The 19382-nt window shown below is 39.8% G+C and overlaps 1 protein-coding gene and 1 pseudogene across 4 annotated transcripts in view; both read left to right on the top strand.

Moving 5' to 3' along the window:
- Positions 1-19382, top strand: part of NBDY (negative regulator of P-body association) — a 62961-nt gene that overhangs the window by 17836 nt on the left and 25743 nt on the right. The window contains exon 3 of one of the 4 annotated variants that reach the window (XR_011446131.1): positions 6338-8611. The exons of the other annotated variants lie outside the window; for them this stretch is intronic. The gene's annotated coding sequence lies outside the window, so the exon portion shown is untranslated. Of the gene's footprint in view, positions 1-6337; positions 8612-19382 lie in introns of those variants that run through there. 4 annotated transcript variants of the gene reach the window in all.
- Positions 11378-11775, top strand: LOC138930226 (mediator of RNA polymerase II transcription subunit 31 pseudogene; annotated as a pseudogene).

The raw sequence follows: 19382 nt of genomic DNA, 5'->3' as shown, positions 1-19382 counted from the left end.
GGATGAATCACAAGCTGGAATCAAGTTTGCTGGGAGAAATATCAACAACATCAGATATGGAGATGATACCACTCTAATGGCAGAAAGTGAAGAGAAACTAAAGAGCCTCTTGAAGGTGAATGAGGAGAGTAAAAATGCTAGCTTGAAACTCAACATTCAAGAAAACAAAACTTATGGCATCTGGTCCCATGACTTCATGGCAAATAGATGGGGGAAAGGTGCAAACAGTGAGATTTTATTTTCTTGGGTTCCAAAACCATTGTGGACAGGGACTGCAGCCACAAAATTAAAAGACACTTAACTTCTTGGAAGAAAATCTGTGACAAACCTAGACAGCATATTAAAAAGCAGATATATTACTATGCCATCAAAGGTCCTTATAGTCGTAGCTATGCTTTTTCCAGTAATCATGTATGGATGTGAGAGTTGGACCATAAAGAAGGCTGTGTGCTGAAGAATTGGTGTGTTCTAATTGTGGTTCTAAAGGAGACTCTTGAGAGTCACTTGGACTGCAAGGAGATCAAACCAGTCAATCCTAAAGGAAATCAATCCTGAATATTCATTGGAAGGACTGATGCTGAAGAAGTTCCAATACTTTGGCCATCTGATGGGAAGAGCCAACTCATTGGAAAAGACCCTGATGCTAGGAAAGATCAAGCACACAAGGAGAAAGGGGCCACAGAGAATGAGATGGTTGGATGGCATCACCCACTTAGTGGACCTGAGTTTGAGCAAACTCTGGGAGATAGTGAAGGACAGGGAAGCCTGCCGTCCTGCAGTCCATGGGGTCACAAAGAGTCAAACACGAGTTAGCGACTGAACCACAACATTTATGTATGATCATAATAACAAAAGCAAGTCAAAGAAATATTTCCATTATGGAGTCAGAATTGGATTCTTTGCAACAATTCTGCACTGTCAAAGCCCATTCCACAATCTTGTGGGAAAAAGGGGTGATGACCATTTTGCTTCATCAGATGAATCTTTCTGGGAGTGTCTGCCATTAGTGCCAATGTTTCACATGTTAAGATTTGTCTTCATTTTGTTCCTCTTTGGAAAGTGTCTACTTTACACTTGTAGACTTTAGAAATACTGATCTTCAAATCCAGGAGGCAGCATTTCAAATTAAAGGAATATAGTACTTTTCTAAATATAGGAAGATGCAAGAGTTAGGGCCCATTAAAATTATTTTCTTTATACGTACCTCAGCTATCTGGGGGCTTCCTTGGTGGCTCAACCTTTAAGGAATCCGCCTGCAATGCAAGAGACCTGGGTTCTATCCCTGGGTTGGGAAGATCCCCTGGAGAAGGGAACAGATACCCACTCTAGTATTCGTGCCTGGAGAATTCCACAGACAGAGGAGCCTAGCAGGCTGCAGTTCATGGGGTCACAAAGAGTTGGACAAGACTGAATGACTAAGGACAGCACAGCACAACTGCCTAGGGGTCTGTAATCCTGAACTCTCAGAGTTTCCTCAGGGTTCACCATAGGAAGTGGCAGCAGTGTGATGACTGCTGGATGGCAGGTATTCTCCTTTCCTCGGGTTCCACTGGCTCATGTTGAAGGGCTGCAATGGCCGATTCAATTCCTTAGGTCTTCCCTTCTTGGTCATGAATTTGACCAATGTTTGGAAGACATTTCATGATCAACTTTTGTCCCACAGCACTGGCTGGGAGGCTTATCCTAGTTCAGGCAAAATTCTTGATATGCCGCTCCAGGCCCCATCAATAATTAAAAATTGTCTGGATTCTGTCTAGCTATAATCCAGGAGACATTTTCCCTTGTTGCTTCTTTCCATACCTAGAATCACACTATTACAGTCATTTTATGTTATATATGTGATTTTCTCAAAATATTTAGCCACACAAATATTTTTGGAAGTCTGATTACACATTGGTTACTGCAAGAGACAACAGTCTTATAAATTAGAGAGGACATAAGTAATGCAGCTAGTAACATTGACAATGACATAGTGCAGCAGGGAGACACAAAGCACTATTTGAAAACAAAAAATTTAAACAATGATTTGTATAACTAATTGTAATCCAGTTATAGTAATTGAGTGACCAAAGGAGCTATGACTGATTTAATGACCTATTTGCAGTTCCATTGTACTAGCCATGCACATTTATGCTTGGCTTAATCTTTTGAGACAAGCATATGTTACTGGCAGAATCAACCAGGTAGAGAGAAAAAGATAAATGTTCCATTCTGCTCACAAAAGGCATAATCTACCAAATTACTACAAGTCATAATTAAATGAAGAATAAAATTTTTCTTACACCTGGAAAACACAAACCGGTAGTCCTTTTAGATAGAAACCATAAAAATTACAACCATATTTACCCATTTACTCATTCCTGTGTAACTAATCTTTTTTGTTAAGGGCTTTATGAAGTCATCAGGTGTTCTAGTAGAATTCTTCAATTTTCAGTTCAGCATTGTGTTTGGAAAGTTAGGAACTTGTTTTTCTCCGAAAGTCCTTTTTAATAAATTTTTAAGAGGAGGCATTTTTGCAATGGCATTAGAGTGAAACCATAACTGTCTTCAAAAAGACTTAAGAAAGCACATTTAAATCTAATTACAATGCAATTGATAAAGCAACCCAGTTGCTGCTGTGACATATGATACTTTCAGAAAATAACTAGAATTATGACTGATAATATTCTACCTGGACATATCAGACTCTTAGGAACTCTATATAATCTCTAGCAACTTAAAATTTATTACTCACTTGGCAATACCTCTCTATTAACATATCAAGTGAACCTAATTAGTTTAATATCTCCCTTTGGGGTGACTCACGGGCTCTTTGAAGCACCCCAAAGTTAGCTAGAGGGGTCACTGTGAAACTTAGCCAAAGTGGCTATACAAAATTTCAAAGGCAAATACATTCTTTAAAAGGTAAACTTAAATATCAAACGCAGTTTAGCATGTTAAGAAAACTTGTCTGTTTTAACAGAGAAAAAAGCCAAATTTACATTTTGCACCTGCTTACTTTAAAGTTTCATTTACTCAGTTAAACTTGTTTGAAACTTTGTCAGTCCTGACTGATCATGTACATAACCCTTTTTGGGGTCCATTTTCCATAAACCTCTCATTACTTTATTTGTTTTAACAAATTTTACCTTTTAAGTTGTAGAATATCTGGAGAGATCCTAAAACATGTATTTCTAAAAGTTCACTTAAAGCTCATATCCCATTTGTATTTTCTTAAAATTTATCTAGAAAGCTGTTGTTTCATTTACACTTCTTTATCTAAATGTTTCTTTACATTGAATTGGGTCACCACCCAGTTGTGGGTGCCTCACTTAGCTTCCTGATGTGTTACAAAGAGCATGTACTGCGGCTCAAGGTCTAGTGGAAACAGACTAGTCTACCATGTTGGACCTGTTTGCTTATAATCAGCCTTGTAATGTCCTAGGGTTATGTCACTCTTTCAAAGGTTGTTCCCTGCCCTCTTCCCTCCTGTTTCATTTCCCATCTCAGAGATTTTACTCCCATATTCTTATGGGAAGCAGGGGAGGATGGTCTTATCTTCTGTAACTGCTTCAAGTCTGAGTAGTGGCATGGACTCTGTTGGTCAGGGAATAAAAGTCTCAGGATACCTAGGGGCCCCAGGGGCAGGACAGCTCCTTGTTTTAATCCATATGGGTTGGAATTCTTGAATAGCCATCATTTTGATGTGGAACTAAGTGCTTCCATAGCTTTCCTGTGAATCTCCTTGATAATAAAGCCCATTTTGTAACAGCATCAGAATACAGATGTATCTATAAATGACAAAAGACTTAAAAGTCATAGTTAAACATCTGGTCAATTGATAAAGTAAGTTGGATAACCCTTATTCCTTAATCAAAGTAACCAGAGATCTCAAAGGCAAATACAAAACACTTAAAGGCAAAGAAACTCATATAATGTGTTATCAAAAATGGCATTCCAAGAATACTTTTTTCTCTGAACAGAAAGAAAAAGCCAAATCCAAGTCTTAGCTTAAGCTTACTCCCAACATGATTCATTTACTCAACTAAATTCAATCTAGTCTTAGGAAATCCTGATCATACATAGTTCTTTTCAGTAATTTTTTAAAAAATTCCTCATATCTTCTACTGAAAACACATATTTTGATATCCCTACAGTTTCCCCCCATCCCCACATTGAGGTACTTTTCTTGCTGATAAATTTTTGATAGATATAATACCTTATTTAGCTTATGTTAAGCCTAGGCAAAATGAAAGTCTTGTGCTTAATATTATAGTTAATTTGATGGTGACTCAGGACATGTCTATATCATTAAAATTAGATCAACAAACTTAAACATTAATACCAGCTACCAATTTAATATTAAATATTTCCCAGTTCATGTGAGCCTGAAAGTCATTTTTAAATTTCTCTTACATATGAGTTGATTGGTTTGTCAGTATTTATTACTTTTATTTAAGCCAATTAAATAGAGCTCTTTTTATAAATCAACTGCAGCAATGTTATCCAAAAACAAAGATACATGTAAATGCACATTGAGGCCTCACTTCTCCAAGGTTTCTGCCCTGAATCAGGCACAGCAATAATGTAAAACCCAGTTTACAGAAGAGGTTGGATTAAAATTGGGTTTCTCACAGGTGGAACAAATGAAGCTCACTTGGCTAGATGGCTAAATATTAACATTTGCATAAAAAGCAATTTCTAATTACCTTGGATGAGACAACTTCTGAATTACTTTACCCTCTCTAAAGAAAGGCATTGCAAGAGAATGTTCAAATTACCATACAATTGCACTTATTTCATGTGCTAGCAAGATTATGCTCAAAGTCCTTCAAGCTTGGCTTCAGCAGTACATGAACTGAGAACTGCCAGGTGTACAAGCTGGATTTAGAAAAGTCAGAGGAACCAGAGATCAAATTGCCAGCATTAACTGGATCATATAAAAAAGCAAGGGAATTCCAAAAAAGTATCTACTTCTGCTTTACTGACTATGCTAAAACCTTTGTGTGGATCACAACAAATAGTGGAATATACTTAAAGAGATGGAAATACCTGACCACCTTTCCTGCATCCTGAGAAACCTGTATGCAGGACAAGAAGCGACAGTTGGAACTCAACATGGAACAATGGACTGGTTCCAAATTGGGAAAGGAGTACATCAAGGCTATACATTGTTACCATGTTTGTTTAACTTATATGCAGAGCACATCATACAAAATGCTGGGCTGGATGACTCACAAGCTAGAATCAAGATTGCCAGGAGAACTATCAACAGCTACAGATATGCAGATGATACCACTTTATTGATAGACAGTGAAGAGGAACTAAAGAACCTCTTGATGAAGGTGAAAGAGGAGAGTGAAAAGGCTGGCTTAAAATTAAACATTCAAAAAAAGACGATCATGGCATCTGGTCCCATCACTTCAGGCAAATAAATGGGGAATAAGTGTCAGATTTCATTTTCTTGGGCTCCCAAATCACTGTAGATGATGACTGCAGCCACGAAATTAAAAGACTCTTGGTCCTGGGAAGAAAAGCTATGACAAACCTGAACAGTGTATTAAAAAGAAGAGACATCAATTTGCCGGCAAAGGTCTGTATAGTTGAAGCTATCATTTTTCCAATAGTCATGTATGGATGTGAGAGTTGGACCTTAAAGAAGGCTGAGTGCTGAAGAAGACTCTTGAGAGAGTCTCTTGGACAGTAAGGAGAGCAAACCAGTCAATCCTAAAGGTAGTCAACCCTGAATATTCATTGGAAAGACTGATACTAAAGCTGAAGCTCCAGTACTTGGGCCACCTGCTGGGAAGAGCCAACTCATTGGAAAAGACTGATGTTGGGAAACATTGAAGGCAGGAGGAGAAGGGTGCCATAGAGGACAAGATGTTTGAATGGCATCACTGAAGTTTGCTCAGTGATGCAAGTTTGAAAGTTTGCAAGTTTGAGCAAACTCAGGGAGATAGTGAAGGACAGGGGAGCCTGGCATGCTGCAGTTCATAGGCTTGCAGATTCAGACAGGACTTAGGGACTGAACAACAATAACTCTAAAATTTACATTTAAAAAAAGCAGAGATAATGGTTTTTGAGAAGACCAGAGAAGACATTTGCTTCTCAGTGATATAGGCAATTTCTTCCTAGGATGACTTTGTTTCCCCCCTTTAAAAATATTTACATGACTCTTAAGATGAACAGGCAAGATTTTGGAAGTGGTAAAAGGACTTTTTGAAGCCTCCCCTCTGGTGCTATAAAAACTACATTGTAAAACAAGTTTTGTTTTTTCCTTTTTATTTTTTTTTTATTTTTGAAAGAATTTGAGTGGCTACCTTAGGAAAGTTTCATCTCTCATTATCTCTCATAGGGGAGACGGCCTCCTGGGATGGCCAAGTGACAACACTCAAGCTTCTGCAAAATTAATCTGGACTGAGGGGGAAAGAGGTGAAGGCAACAGGGAAGACAGGCTGAGGAATCTGCCTTGTAGTCCTACTGGGAACATGTCCATCAGGGGAGTGGGCTCGGTGTTTTGCTTGAACCAATATGTATCTGAGTTTCACAGAAGTTGTCTTGTTGGGGACAGATACTCTAATACTGTAGTCCATTCCATGATTCCTTTATCCTGTCACTGGAGTCTGCAAGTGGCAGGCACTCTAATGGCTTTTCTCTGCCTGACTTGTGCCCACATGATATTAATTGGCCTGGTCTTCAGCTTAAGGGAGGGAAAGGAAAGGAGAGCCCTCACCTGCTTTGGTGGCAGCTACTGGGGCACTGTGACCTGTGGGCCTTCAGAACACACCAGAGAGGAACCCTGGCCAGAGTTCCTCAATTGCTTCCATAGCCACTCACCTGTTTGCAGAGGGTTTGAGCAGATAGAAGCAAGAAGATGTAGAGGAAGCCTTAGAGGAAAGAGTACCAGATATCTATGCATTACCAAAGTACCAGAATATACCAAAACCTAGCCAACCAGAAAGTCACATTAATGTGACTTTCTAGTCCCATTAGACCTGTGACCTTTGTCCAAATGGTCTGAGTTTTCCCTCACAGGGGGAGCTCTCTAAACTGGAGCTGATGCTCCCTACTGTCAAAGTTACCTGGGGCTCCTGTAGAGGAACTAGAATCAGATGCCTCAGGTCCAAGGGAGCCCTAGGGCCTCTTCATTTTCAGGGTGTTTCTTTCCTTTGTGCTTCTATCTGAGAGACTGTATAATTGTGAGCCATTCTGGGGCCATTGCTCTTCTGATCTTTGTATATCTAATATATGCCCTAAAGAGCTATCCTTAGGGATAGATTAAATATTCCCCATTTTTATAAGTTTGATAACACCAAAACACAAAAGACATGTGCAAATTCCAAGAAAGATGGCACAAACAAATTCCAGCATTGATGCACAGATGAACCGGTTCCAAAATCAGGTAGATAAATTTACCCTATGAAACAAATGAACTAATTCCAATGAGGGTAGGCTTGTCTTACAAGAAATAATTCCCCAATGAACTGGTTCAATGTAGAGTCAAACAACACTTCCCCTTTCCAACAGGGTAACCCAACCAAATTGGCTTTTCTCAAAAAGGAAAAACCCAAATTGAAGGGGAGAATATGTTCCTGGTGTGTATAGCAGAGCAACTTCACCTCCAAAATTGAGCCCACTGACTAGTAACACAAAACGGCAGATAAATAAGCAAACTGGCTGAACTGGCTATCAAATTGGGTAGATTTACCCTTGAACAAAATCAAGTCTGTTGACTTTTAGAAGTTTGTTTGTTCCTTGTCTCAATTCCCAGGTGCTGGGGCAGCTGGTGCCTCTTCAGGGAATCTTGAAGAAAAGACCCTCAGGACAAATGGTCCCAGAAGCTGCTTAGGGCCTTGTCTCAATATTCCCTGATTGGGGCCAGCTAGCCATGAGCAGTAAGGCTCCTGTGCTGCCTCACCAAATTTGTTTCCATGTCCAAGCTTACTGTACTTGCTGCATAACAGGGCAATGAATCCAAGAGAGGTGTTGAAGCAAGGAATACCGCTTTATTTGGAAAGCCAGCTGACCAAAAAGATGGCAGACTAATGTCTCAAAGTAACCATTTTGTTGGCATCTGGATGCCAGGTTCTTATATAGAGCCAGAGAGAAACAATGAGAAACTAAAGTTGAAAGGCAGAATTGAGAGGGAGGGGCAGTGAGGAAGTAAAGTAAAAAGGGTCTTCAGTCTTATAAAACATCTGAAGGGTCAGCCTTTGGAAGGGATGTGTTAATCTCTTCTATTCACAAGTGGGCAGGGTCTGATTGTCTTTCTATAAGCTGAACAAAGGCACATTAGTTTATAGTCAGGCAGAGGAACAGGGTCCTTTAAATCAGGCCATTATGTATGTATGTAATAACAAAAGCAAGTCAAAGAAACAGTTCCAGCATGGAGTCAGTATTGGCTTCTTTGCAGTATTCTATCCCTATCACCCAGGAGAGATTATGTTTAAGTAGATATTCCTAAAACATAATTACTTCTAAAAAGTTCACCTAAAAGTTCTTACTTCACTTGCATTTAATTCACTTATAAAAATTTCATGATACCAAGTTATTTTTCTTGCTGTCAGATTTGTAACATATAGAAAGGTCTCATTTGAGCTCTAGTAAACCTAGGTACAACATTTTATTTTTTAATTAGAGGAAAATTGATTTTACAATGTTGTGTTGATTTCTGCCATGCAACAACAAAAATCAGCCATAATTACACATATATCTCCTCCCTCTTGAGCCCCACTTCCCCTGCTTATCCCACCCCTCTAGGTCATCACAGAGTGCCAGGCTGAGCTATCTGTTATATAGCAACTTCTCACCATCTATTTTACATGTGATAGTATATAAAGACATTTATATTAATCAAACTAAAAATTTCATATTAGATATTAATATAATACTGAATATTTTTTTAGATCACATGAACATGAAATTTACTCTCAGTAGTTTCCTTCATATTTATGAGTATATACACATCAAGGTCACCTATCTAGGTTAAATCTTTTTTTTTACTGGCATTTATGAAGAATACACTGAAGACATTTATTTGTCCTCGACAAGTTCCAAATTACCTACCCTTTTTCAAAATTTGTATTGTAAAAAGATGGCAGAGATAGGGTTCCTCTAGAAAAACAGGTAGAATATTTTCATTTCAAAAGCATGAGAGGAGAAAAGCAAGTTCTTCCTTGATGATTTTGTCCCTCTTTTGTTCAATACTTACAAGCTTCTGAAGACAAATAAGGAAGGTTTTAGGAATGATAAAAGAATTCATGGGCTTTGGATTATTTTGGGCGCCACCCATTTGGTCTTCTTTTCCATTCTAAGATCTCTGTTTCCATACCCTGGTTTGGACCATTACCATTTTTCTCCTAAATTACAATAATAGTTTTCTAACTGACCTCTAGTATGTTCCACTACTGCCTGTTGACCCGTGGCACAGCCTCTAGAATAAATACTTAACCATATTTTTCCCTATTCAAAATTCTTTAATGACTTCCTTTATTATATTTTATATAATAAAATATTAGCATGATCTAAGATTCTCTGATAAGCCTCTTATTCTAGCCTTGCTTGTTGCTTTTAATTTCTACACTCCATCCTGGACTTCTCCAGCCCTCTTCTTGTATATTATATTCCACTAGGCTTTCCTTGAACATATTTTGTTATTTCATTCCAATGTTTTGTACATTTGGCTCTCTCTAATACCTTTAGACCCGTGTCTACCTCATGGACTTTGTTCTTCAAGCTCTGCTCAGTTGTGCTAGTCTCAGGGAGATATTTCCTCATTTCCTGTCCTCTGCTTCTAGAGGTGACTAATTCCTCTTTGCTACTTCTCTGCCTGGTATACATATTGTATATACACTTGATAGGTGCACATTGATTTCAGTTGAATTCCCAGTGTAGTATCTTGTCATCTGGTTGATTAGGAATGTAAAAGAAAAATAAAGTACACAACAGGAATCCATAGGTTCGTTGTATTTGTTTTACTTATTAATTGAGATATAACTTATAGTAAAGTAATATATCTTAAGTATGTAGTTCAATGAATTTGTGTATATATATGTATATATATACACAATACATATATACACACACTTGTAGAAATATCACCACTTAAAATATAGAACATTTCCAATAACTCTAAAGGCCCATTTTTGCCTGTTCCAAGTTAATACCCTTGAGAAGTAACCATTATTGTGACTTCTATCACCACTGATTAGTTTTGCCTGTTCTTGAAATTTGCATAAATGGAATCACAGAATATGTGCTCTTTTGTCTGACAGGTTTTTATGTGAAGCCTTATAAAAACCATAATGGTGCCTATGAGGGCACAATATACTGAAACAGCCCATGAGGGTAATGCTCAAAGAGGGAAACAAAGACTTTAACAACTCTTGAATCAGTAGAATCAAAAAGTCTAAGAACATTTGGATGGGTATCCTCACACTGAAATAAAATGATCTGGCACATGGCTTCCCAGGTGGCACTAGCAGTGAAGAACCCACCTGCCAATGCAGGAAACATAAAAGAGATACAGGTTCTGTCCCTGTGTCGGGAAGATCCCCTGGAGGAGGGCATGGCAACCCACTCCAGTATTCTTGCCTGGAGAATCCTATAGACAGAGGAGGCTGGTGGGCCATAGTCCATAGGGTTACAAAGAACCAGACATGACTGAAGTGACTTATCACAGCACAGCACATATATTATTTATGATAATGCAAAATTAAATATAAAAAACTTTGAAGGAACTGTAGAAGAGATCTTCACATTTTTCTGGGGTAGAGAAGATATTAATTTTAAGCTAATTCAGTTCTATTTTTTTAATTTCTTTTTTCTATTTTTCTTTTACACAAATGTAAAAAGCTGATAAATTTAAAGATTATAAAATTGGTTTATTGTAAAAGCAATTCAAGAATACCCAGTTAAAATCTTATTCCAGTGCCACCCAATACAACCAAGAAGCAGTTAAACACTTTTACATTAGGAACAAGGACAAAAAAACAAGAAAGACCACATCAAAGCTGTAATTCAAACTTAGAAAGAGAAAGGCTTAGGTCTGCTTCAGGTCAGTACAACGTGTACGATTAGGTCAAAGCATCATTTTCTTTAGACACCACGGTGCTGCTACAACACTGAGGTATAACTGATTCTATTTAATCAATACTTACTGAGAACTTACTGTGTGTTGGGCACACAGCTCACTATACCATGCATCTGCCTTAAAGATCCTACAGTCCAGTGCTGGAGAAAAAATCATCTTGTAAGGGAGAAGATAAAGATAGGAAGCACGAAGCAGGGATTATAAGCTCTAAGAGAAGGGTTCTTGGAAGAGATAATGTTTGAATTAAACTTACTTTATAATTGGGGGGCACCCAGGTGAAGAATGGGACACCCTCGGCAGGAAGGGGACTCCGCGACTTCCAGACCTTCACCGTTTCTCCGATCCTAGCCGTGTGGGGTTGCTGGGGACTTAGAGTGTCTGCTGGTGATGGCCGCGACCGTCGCTATGGAGACAGATGATGCTGGAAATCGACTGCGGTTTCAGTTGGAGTTGGAATTTGTGCAGTGTTTAGACAACCCAAATTACCTTAACTGTACCCTCAGTGTTTACACATGTTAGAACTGCTCCAGTACGAACACTTCTGCAAGGAGCTGGTGAAAGCTCAGTGTGTGAAATTTATTGATGAGCAGCAAATTCTGCACTGGCAGCACTATTCCTGGAAGCAGATGCGCCTTCAGCAAGCCCTGGCGGAGCAGCAACAGCAGAATAACACATCAAGAAAATAAAAAGCTGGATCCTGACCAGGCTCCTAAGACATGTATATATTGCTTTTGTACAGTGAAGACAAAAAAAACTGTTCCTATGTACCTTTATTATGGTAGCAGCCAGAATCATTAGTGTGCTTATTTAATTGAACTTTTTTTGTTACGAGATTATTTCTGTTAAACCAGAATTGTTTTACTTTGATTTCCCTGTGGATTTGTAAGCTTTTATTAGTATTTAACACAGAAATGTCTGAAGAACAAAATGTTAGCTGCTGCAGACCCATTTAAGGCAGTGGGGCATGAGGTAAGGGGAGGGCCACCAAGCCAAACCCTGCTCCTCATGTACAGTGGGGCCTTGGACAGGTCTCGGAGAAGGCAATGGCGCACCATTCCAGTACTCTTGCCTGGAAAATCCCATGGATGGAGGAGTCCATGGGGTCACTAAGAGTCGGACAAGACTGAGCGACTTCACTTTTCACATTCATGCATTGGAAAAGGAAATGGCAACCCACTCCAGTATTCTTGCCTGGAGAATCCCAGGAATGGGGGAGCCTGGTGGGCCTCCGTCTATGGAGTTGCACAGAGTCGGACATGACTGAAGCAACTTAACAATGGCAGCAGGTGAAGAAAGTTGACAAGCTATTTCATTTTCATCCATGATGAATTTGAGATACCTGTGGGATATTCAAGTGTGCATGTTCATTAGAATGTCCGCATTGTAAGCAAGGAATGTATATTTGGATGTTATCAGCATATGATGGAAGTTGTTAGCAAATATATGGGAGCTGCAGTCATGAGGAGTGTATATTGTGAGAAGAAAGCAAGAATTGAATTCTGAAAAACACCAGTGATGAAATGACTGACAGAAGAAGATCCTGCAAAGGAACTGAATAGGCAAAGAAGTAAGGAAGGAAAGCAGGAAATGAAGTGTCTTGAAACCTGAGGGAAGACATTACCCCAAGAAAAAAGAAATAATCAACAATGTCAAATGGTTTTGTCATTTTGCTTAGTCACTCAGTCGTGTTTGACTCTTTGCAACCCCATGGACTGTAGCCTGCCAAGCTCCTCTGTCCATGAGGATTCTCCAGGCTAGAATACCGGAGTGGGTTGCCATGCCCTCCTCCAGGGGATCTTCCAAACCCAGGGATCGAACCCAGGTCTCCCACGTTGCAGGTGGGTTCTTGACCATCTGAGCCACCAGTGAAGCCCAAGAATACTGGAGTGGGTAGCCTGTCCCTTCTCCAGGGAATTTTCCCGACAAGAACTGAACAGGTATCTCCTGCATTGCAGATGGATTCTTTACCATCTGAGCTATCAGGGAAGCCCACTTAAAAGTGTCCATTGAGGTAGGGGAAGAAAGGAGACAACAATCACTGAATTTGTCGAAAGATGTTTGTGACATTGTCAAGAGAAGATTCACTGAGCAGACAGAGAAAAGATTGTAATAGGTAGAGAAATTTGTGGAGGGAATGTGAGGAAGTGGTCAAAGAGAGGGCTGACAGTGCTTTTAAGAATCTGAGCTATGATACATAGGAAGAAAGAGGAAAAGTTATAACTGAAGGGGAATATAAGGTAAAGGGTAGTTTTTTTAAGAGGGAAAAGATGAGCATATTTAAATGTTTACGGGAAAGATCAAATAGAAAGGGTGCTAGGAGAAAGTGGTTACAATTAATAGCCTGACAGAAGTGAGATCATAGAAGATCAAGAGTGGAGATGGGAAAGTATGCTGTAAGAGAGGAGAGAATTGAAGGGAGGAATAGACAATAATAGTTGGAGACAAATATTCTACTCTCAATAATTAATAACACATGTAGACAGAAGGCCAATAAGGAAATAGCAGACTTACACTCCACTATAAACAAGTAGACCTAACAGACAAATGTATCACACTGCTTGCAACAATAGCAGTGTACATATTTCTCTCAAGTGCCAGGAACATTCTCTAGGATCGGCCATGTGTTACTTCACAAATTTAAATCATACAGTGTATCTTCTCCTATGACAATGTAATAAAACTACAAATCAGTAACAGGGAAACTAATGTAGAGAGAGAAAAAAAAAATTGATTTATTATACACCATGACGCAAAGAAAGGCAATCCCAAAGAAAAGGGATTCCCAAGGAAAGGCAGTGCCAAAGCATGTTCAAACTACAACACAATTGCACTCATTTCACATGCTAGCAAAGTAATGCTAAAAATTCTCCAAGCTAGGCTTCAATAGTACGTGAACCAAGAACTTCCAGATATTCAAGCTGGATTTAGAAAGGACAGAGGAACCAGAGATCAAATTGCCAATATCTGTTGGATCATAGAAAAAGCAAGAGAATTCCAGAAAAAAAATCTACTTCTTCATTGACTATGCTAAAGCCTTTGACTGTGGAACACAATAAATTGGAAAATTTTTCAAGAGATGGGAATATCAGAACACCTTACCTGCCTCCTAAGAAACTTGTATGCAGGTCAAGAAGCAACAGGTAGAACTGGACATGGAACACCAGACTGGTTCCAAATTGGGAAAGGAGTACTTCAAGACTGCATATTGTCACCTTGCTTATTTAACTTATATGCAGAGTACATAATGAGAAATGCCAGGCTGGATGAAGCACAAGCTGGAATCAAGATTGCCAGGAGAAATATCAATAAATTCAGATATGCAGATGACACCACCCTTATGGCAGAAAGCAAAGAGGAACTGAAGAGCCTCTTGATGAAAATGAAAGAGGCTAGTGAAAAAGCTGGCTTAAGACTCAACATTCAGAAAACTAATATCATGGCATCCAGTTCCATCACTTCATGGCAAATAGAAAGGGAAAAAATGGAAACAGTGACAAACTTTATTTTCTTCCAAAATCACTGCAGACTGTAACTACAGCCATGAAATTAAAAAACACTTGCTCCTTGGAAGAAAATCTATGACCAACCTAGACAGCATATTAAAAGGCAGAGATTATTTTGCCAACAAAGGTCCATCCAATCATGTGTGGATGTGAGAGTTGGACCATAAAGAAGGTTGAGCACCGAAGAATTGCTGTTTTTGAACTGTGGTATTGAAGACTCTTAAGAGTCCCCTGGACAGGAAGGAGATCAAACCAGTCAATCATAAAGGAAAGCAATCTTGAATATTCATTAGAAGGACTGATGCTGAAGCTGAAGCTCCAGTACTTTGGATACCTGATGTGAAGAGCTGACTCATTAGAAAAGACCCTGATGCTGGGAAAGATTGAAGGCAGGATGAGAAGGGGATGACAGAGGATGAGCCGTTTGGATGGCATCACCTACTCAATGGTCATGAGTTTGAGCAAGCTCTGAGAGGTGGTGAAGGACAGGGAAGCCTAGTGTGCTGTAGTTCACAGGCTCACAAAGAGTCAGACATGGCTGAGTGACTGAACAGCAATACACTATGACGAAGTGGGATTTATCTCAGAAATAAAGAAGGGTGGTTCATTATAAGAAAATCAATCATTGTAACACATCACACTAACAAAATGAAGAAAGGAAATAATAATCACAATTGATGCAGAAAAAGCATTTGACAAAGTCCAGTACTATTTTACAATTGGAAAAAAAGTCAGAAAACTAGGAATAGCAAGAACTTCGTCAATGTAATAAAAAGCATCTATGAACCCCAGGTGGCTCAGTGGTAAAGACTCTGCCTGACAATGCAGGTGACATATGTTTGATCCCTGGGTCAAGAAGATTCCTGGAAGAAAATGACAATCCACGTCAGTATTCTTGCCTGGAGAATCTCATGGACAGAGGAGCCTGGGGGCTACAGTCTTTAGGGTGGCAAAGAGTTGGAAGTGACTGAGAGACTGAGCATGCACACACATATGAACAACAAACAGCTAACATCATTCTTAATAATAAGTGGGTAAAAACATTACTCTTTAGATTAAGAAGACAAGGATGCTTCCTTTCACCACTGCTGTTCAGCATTGCACTGGATGTTTTAACCAAAGCAATTGTGAAGAAAAAAGAAATGAAATCCAAATTGGAAAGAAAGAAGTAAGACTGTCTCCGTTTGCAGATCACATAATCCTCTATAAAATCCCACAGGATTCTCACACCAAAAAGAAACCCTGCTAGAGCTAACAATTCAGTAAAGTTGCAGAATACAAAATCAGCACACAATGTTCAGCTAAGTTTCTCTATACACCAGCAATGAACAATCCAAAAGGAAAATCGAGAAAACAGCCCTCTTTACAATAGTATCTCCCCAAAATAAATACATAGAATAAATTTAACCAAGTACGTGAAAGATCTGTACACTCAAATCTACAAAATATTGATGAAAGAAATTAAAGAAGACAAATAGATATTCCATGTTCATGGATTGGAAGCCTTGATTTTGTTAAGATATCCATACTACTGAAAGTGATATACAGATTCAATCCAGTCTCTATCCAAATTTGAATGGCATTTTTTTTTTTTTTGGCAGAAATAGAAAAAATGCATCCTAAAATTTGTATGGACACTTAAAGGAATCCCAAACAGCTTGAATAGTTTTGGAAAACAACAAAGTCGTAGGACTCACACTTCTTGATTTTAAAACTATAGTAATCAAGACAGTGTAGTACTGGCATAAAGATAGACAAATAGACTAGTAGTATAGACTAGAGAGTCCAGAAGTAAACCTATATGGGTCAGATGAACTTCAACAAGGGTGCCAAGACCACTTAGTGGAATAAGCACAGTCTGTTGGGCAAAGGATGTTGAGAAAACTGAATATCCATGTACAGATGAATATAAGAAATTAAATTCAAAATCAGTTAATGACCTAATTACAAGAACTAAACATAAAATTTTTAGAAGCAAATATAAATCTTCTTTACCTTGGATTTGATAATGTTTGAATAGGACACTGAAAGCAATAGCAATACAAGAACAAAAATAGATGGATTTATCAAAATTGAGAACTTTTGTTCAGCAAAGGTCTGTAAAAAAGAGAAGACAGCCTATAGAATGGTAGAAAATATTTGCAAATCATACATCTGATAAGGGCCCATATCCAGAATATGAAAAAAAATTTTTTTGCAACTCAACGATAGAGCAGTGAACAGTATAATTTTAAGAAGGATGGAGAAACTCGAATTAGACATTTCTCTAAAGATATACAAATGGTCAATAAGACTTTAAAACATGCTGAACATCATTAGTCATAAAGGAAATACAAATCTAGACCATAACTTTACAAACCCACTAGGATGGCTATAATTGGGGGTAAATAAAGGAAATAAGTGTTGGGGAGGACATAGAGAAATTGGAATACTGATAAAATTGCTAATAGAAAAATGAAATGATGCAGGTGCTATGGGAAAAGTTTTCCTGTTTCTCGAAAAGGTAGCATAGAATTGTTATTCAACCGAGAAATTGCATTCCTAGATGTAAACCCAAAAGGGTTGAAATAGATACTGAAACAAATTCTTTCACATTAATGTTCAGAGCAGCACTATTAACAATAGCTAAAAGGTGGAAACAACTCAAATGAAGAAACAAATTGATAAATTGTGGTATATACCATAAAATCAAATATTATAGTTTGTGGTCAGTTGCTTCAGTCATGTCTGACTCTTTGGGACCATATGGACTGTAGCCCACCAGGCTCCTCTATCTATGGGATTTTCTTGCAAAACTGGAGTGGGTTGCCATGTCTTTCTCCAGGGTATCTTCCTGACCTAAGGATCGAACCCACGTCTCCTGCATCTGCAGGTGAATTCTTTACCACTGAGCCAGTGGGGAAGACCCAAATATATTCAGCTGTAAAAAGGAATGATGTTCTTATACATGCTACAACATGGATGAACCTCAAAAGCATAAGTAAAAGGATGTAGACAGAAAAGGTCACTTACTGTATGATTCACTGATATGAGATGTCCAGAATGGGTAAATTTGTAGAAGTGGAATGCAACTAGGGGTGGGTGGTGAGTAGGGAAGTGGCAAACTGCTTAATGGATAGGGAATTTCCTTTTTCTGCTAAAATGTAGGGATGGGGAGGGAGGTGGGAAGGGGGTTCAGGATGGGGAACACATGTACGCCCATGGCTGATTTATGTCAATGTGTGGCAAAACCACTACAATATTGTAAAGTAATTAGCCTCCAATTTAAATAAATAAATTAAAAAATATAAAAATAAATTTAAAAAAGAAATGATACAGGTGGAGGTCGCACAACATTGTGAACGTGATAGATGCCACTGTTCACTTAAGAAGTAGTTACTTTTATGATACATGAATTTCACCACAATTGAATAAAGAAGAAATAAAATAGTAACTATTTGAAAAAGAAAACTCTTCAGTAAGGCAGATATATAAATCAGAAGTCAAAAAAGAAAAAAAGTAACATTTAACAAACTAAATCGTGAGAGGACTTACTCTAGGAAACACCTGAGAAAAGACAAGCAAGTAGGAAAGAGCTGAAGTCATGTCAAAGCCAGTAGGGTCCAGGGCTCCTAGACCTCCTGTCTTTCCCATGGTGGGGAGGGTGTCCCCTTAGGCTTCTGAAAGTTACTTAGGCTTTTACTTCTCCCAAAAGCAGGCGTGAAGAAAAAGAAAGGGGTTGGAGGCAAAGAATAGGGAAAGACCTGCGGGATGTCCAGCCTCCTCACCAGTGGTCATTCTATCCTTTTCTCCCCTCCTTCACGGGGTTGTCTGTGTTGGTCTGATAGTGGTTTTGCCTTGGAAGGGGAGGAGGACCAAGGTCTGATTGGATGATGGAGGCAGGGTCCTGCCCTCGGTTGGCATTTGTGGACCCATGCTGCCATCAAGTGGAGCTTGTTTCTGTCAAAGCCAGTTACCTGGGCACAAGTGATGGAGCCATGGATTGGGAAGAAACTGGCTCTGTGGGGGTTGAGGAGGGTAGGGATGGGTGTTGGGGCATCCTGAGGGTGCGCCTGGACAACGGGCTCCCGGTTGTCCCTTCATCTGTGTGCTCCATGAGAGACTGGACCGTGGTTCCGCAGTTGTGGAAGGCCCTCAGATACCCCGGGGCAGCCCGAGATGCCTGCCACTGGGAGTGCCAAGTGTAACTGGCCCCAGTCCCAGAACCTCAAAGCCTCTCAGCCCCCAGGGAGGAAAGGGGCCGCCTGACCCCCAGTGTAGTCCCAGGCAGGGCACCCCAGCACTCCCCAGCAGGGACACCACTGGAAAAATTGCAGAATCCCTCTGGGTCCAGCCCAAAATGGCAGACAGGGGAAGCTCCGCCCTCTGAGCTGGTCCTTCCCGGTGCTGTCGGCAGGGTCCAAGGCTCCTAGAGCTCCTGACTTTCCCATGGCAGGGCAGGGGTCCCTTTAGGCTTCTGAAATTGTGGGGGTGGGGGTGGGGTGGGGGAGGAGAACCTCCAGCTTAGGCAGAGGTCAGAAGACCCAGCACAGCCTTGCTGATCCCTGGAGGCCTGGCCGAAGACAGGTGTCTGCTGCATGGACTTTTGAGATACATGTTCTGCTGGATGGCACTGTGGCTCCAGAAATGGCAGTCGCCCCTTTCCCAGCCCCCAGCAAGCCTTCCTCTCCTTCCTTTAGCCACCAGAGTACGGGATGGGGGTGGAGATGGGGAAACGCTCAGGTCACCTTCCTCCTCCTCTTCTTGCTTCTCCCACTACCTCCCTTCCTCCTCACTCCCCCCATCATCCCCATCATCCCCATCAT

Source organism: Ovis canadensis, chromosome X (genome assembly GCF_042477335.2).
Source record: "Ovis canadensis isolate MfBH-ARS-UI-01 breed Bighorn chromosome X, ARS-UI_OviCan_v2, whole genome shotgun sequence".
In the NCBI taxonomy this organism is placed as follows: Eukaryota; Metazoa; Chordata; class Mammalia; order Artiodactyla; family Bovidae; genus Ovis; species Ovis canadensis.
Note: the sequence above shows the minus strand (reverse complement) of the source record. Positions and strands in the feature narration are given on the sequence as shown.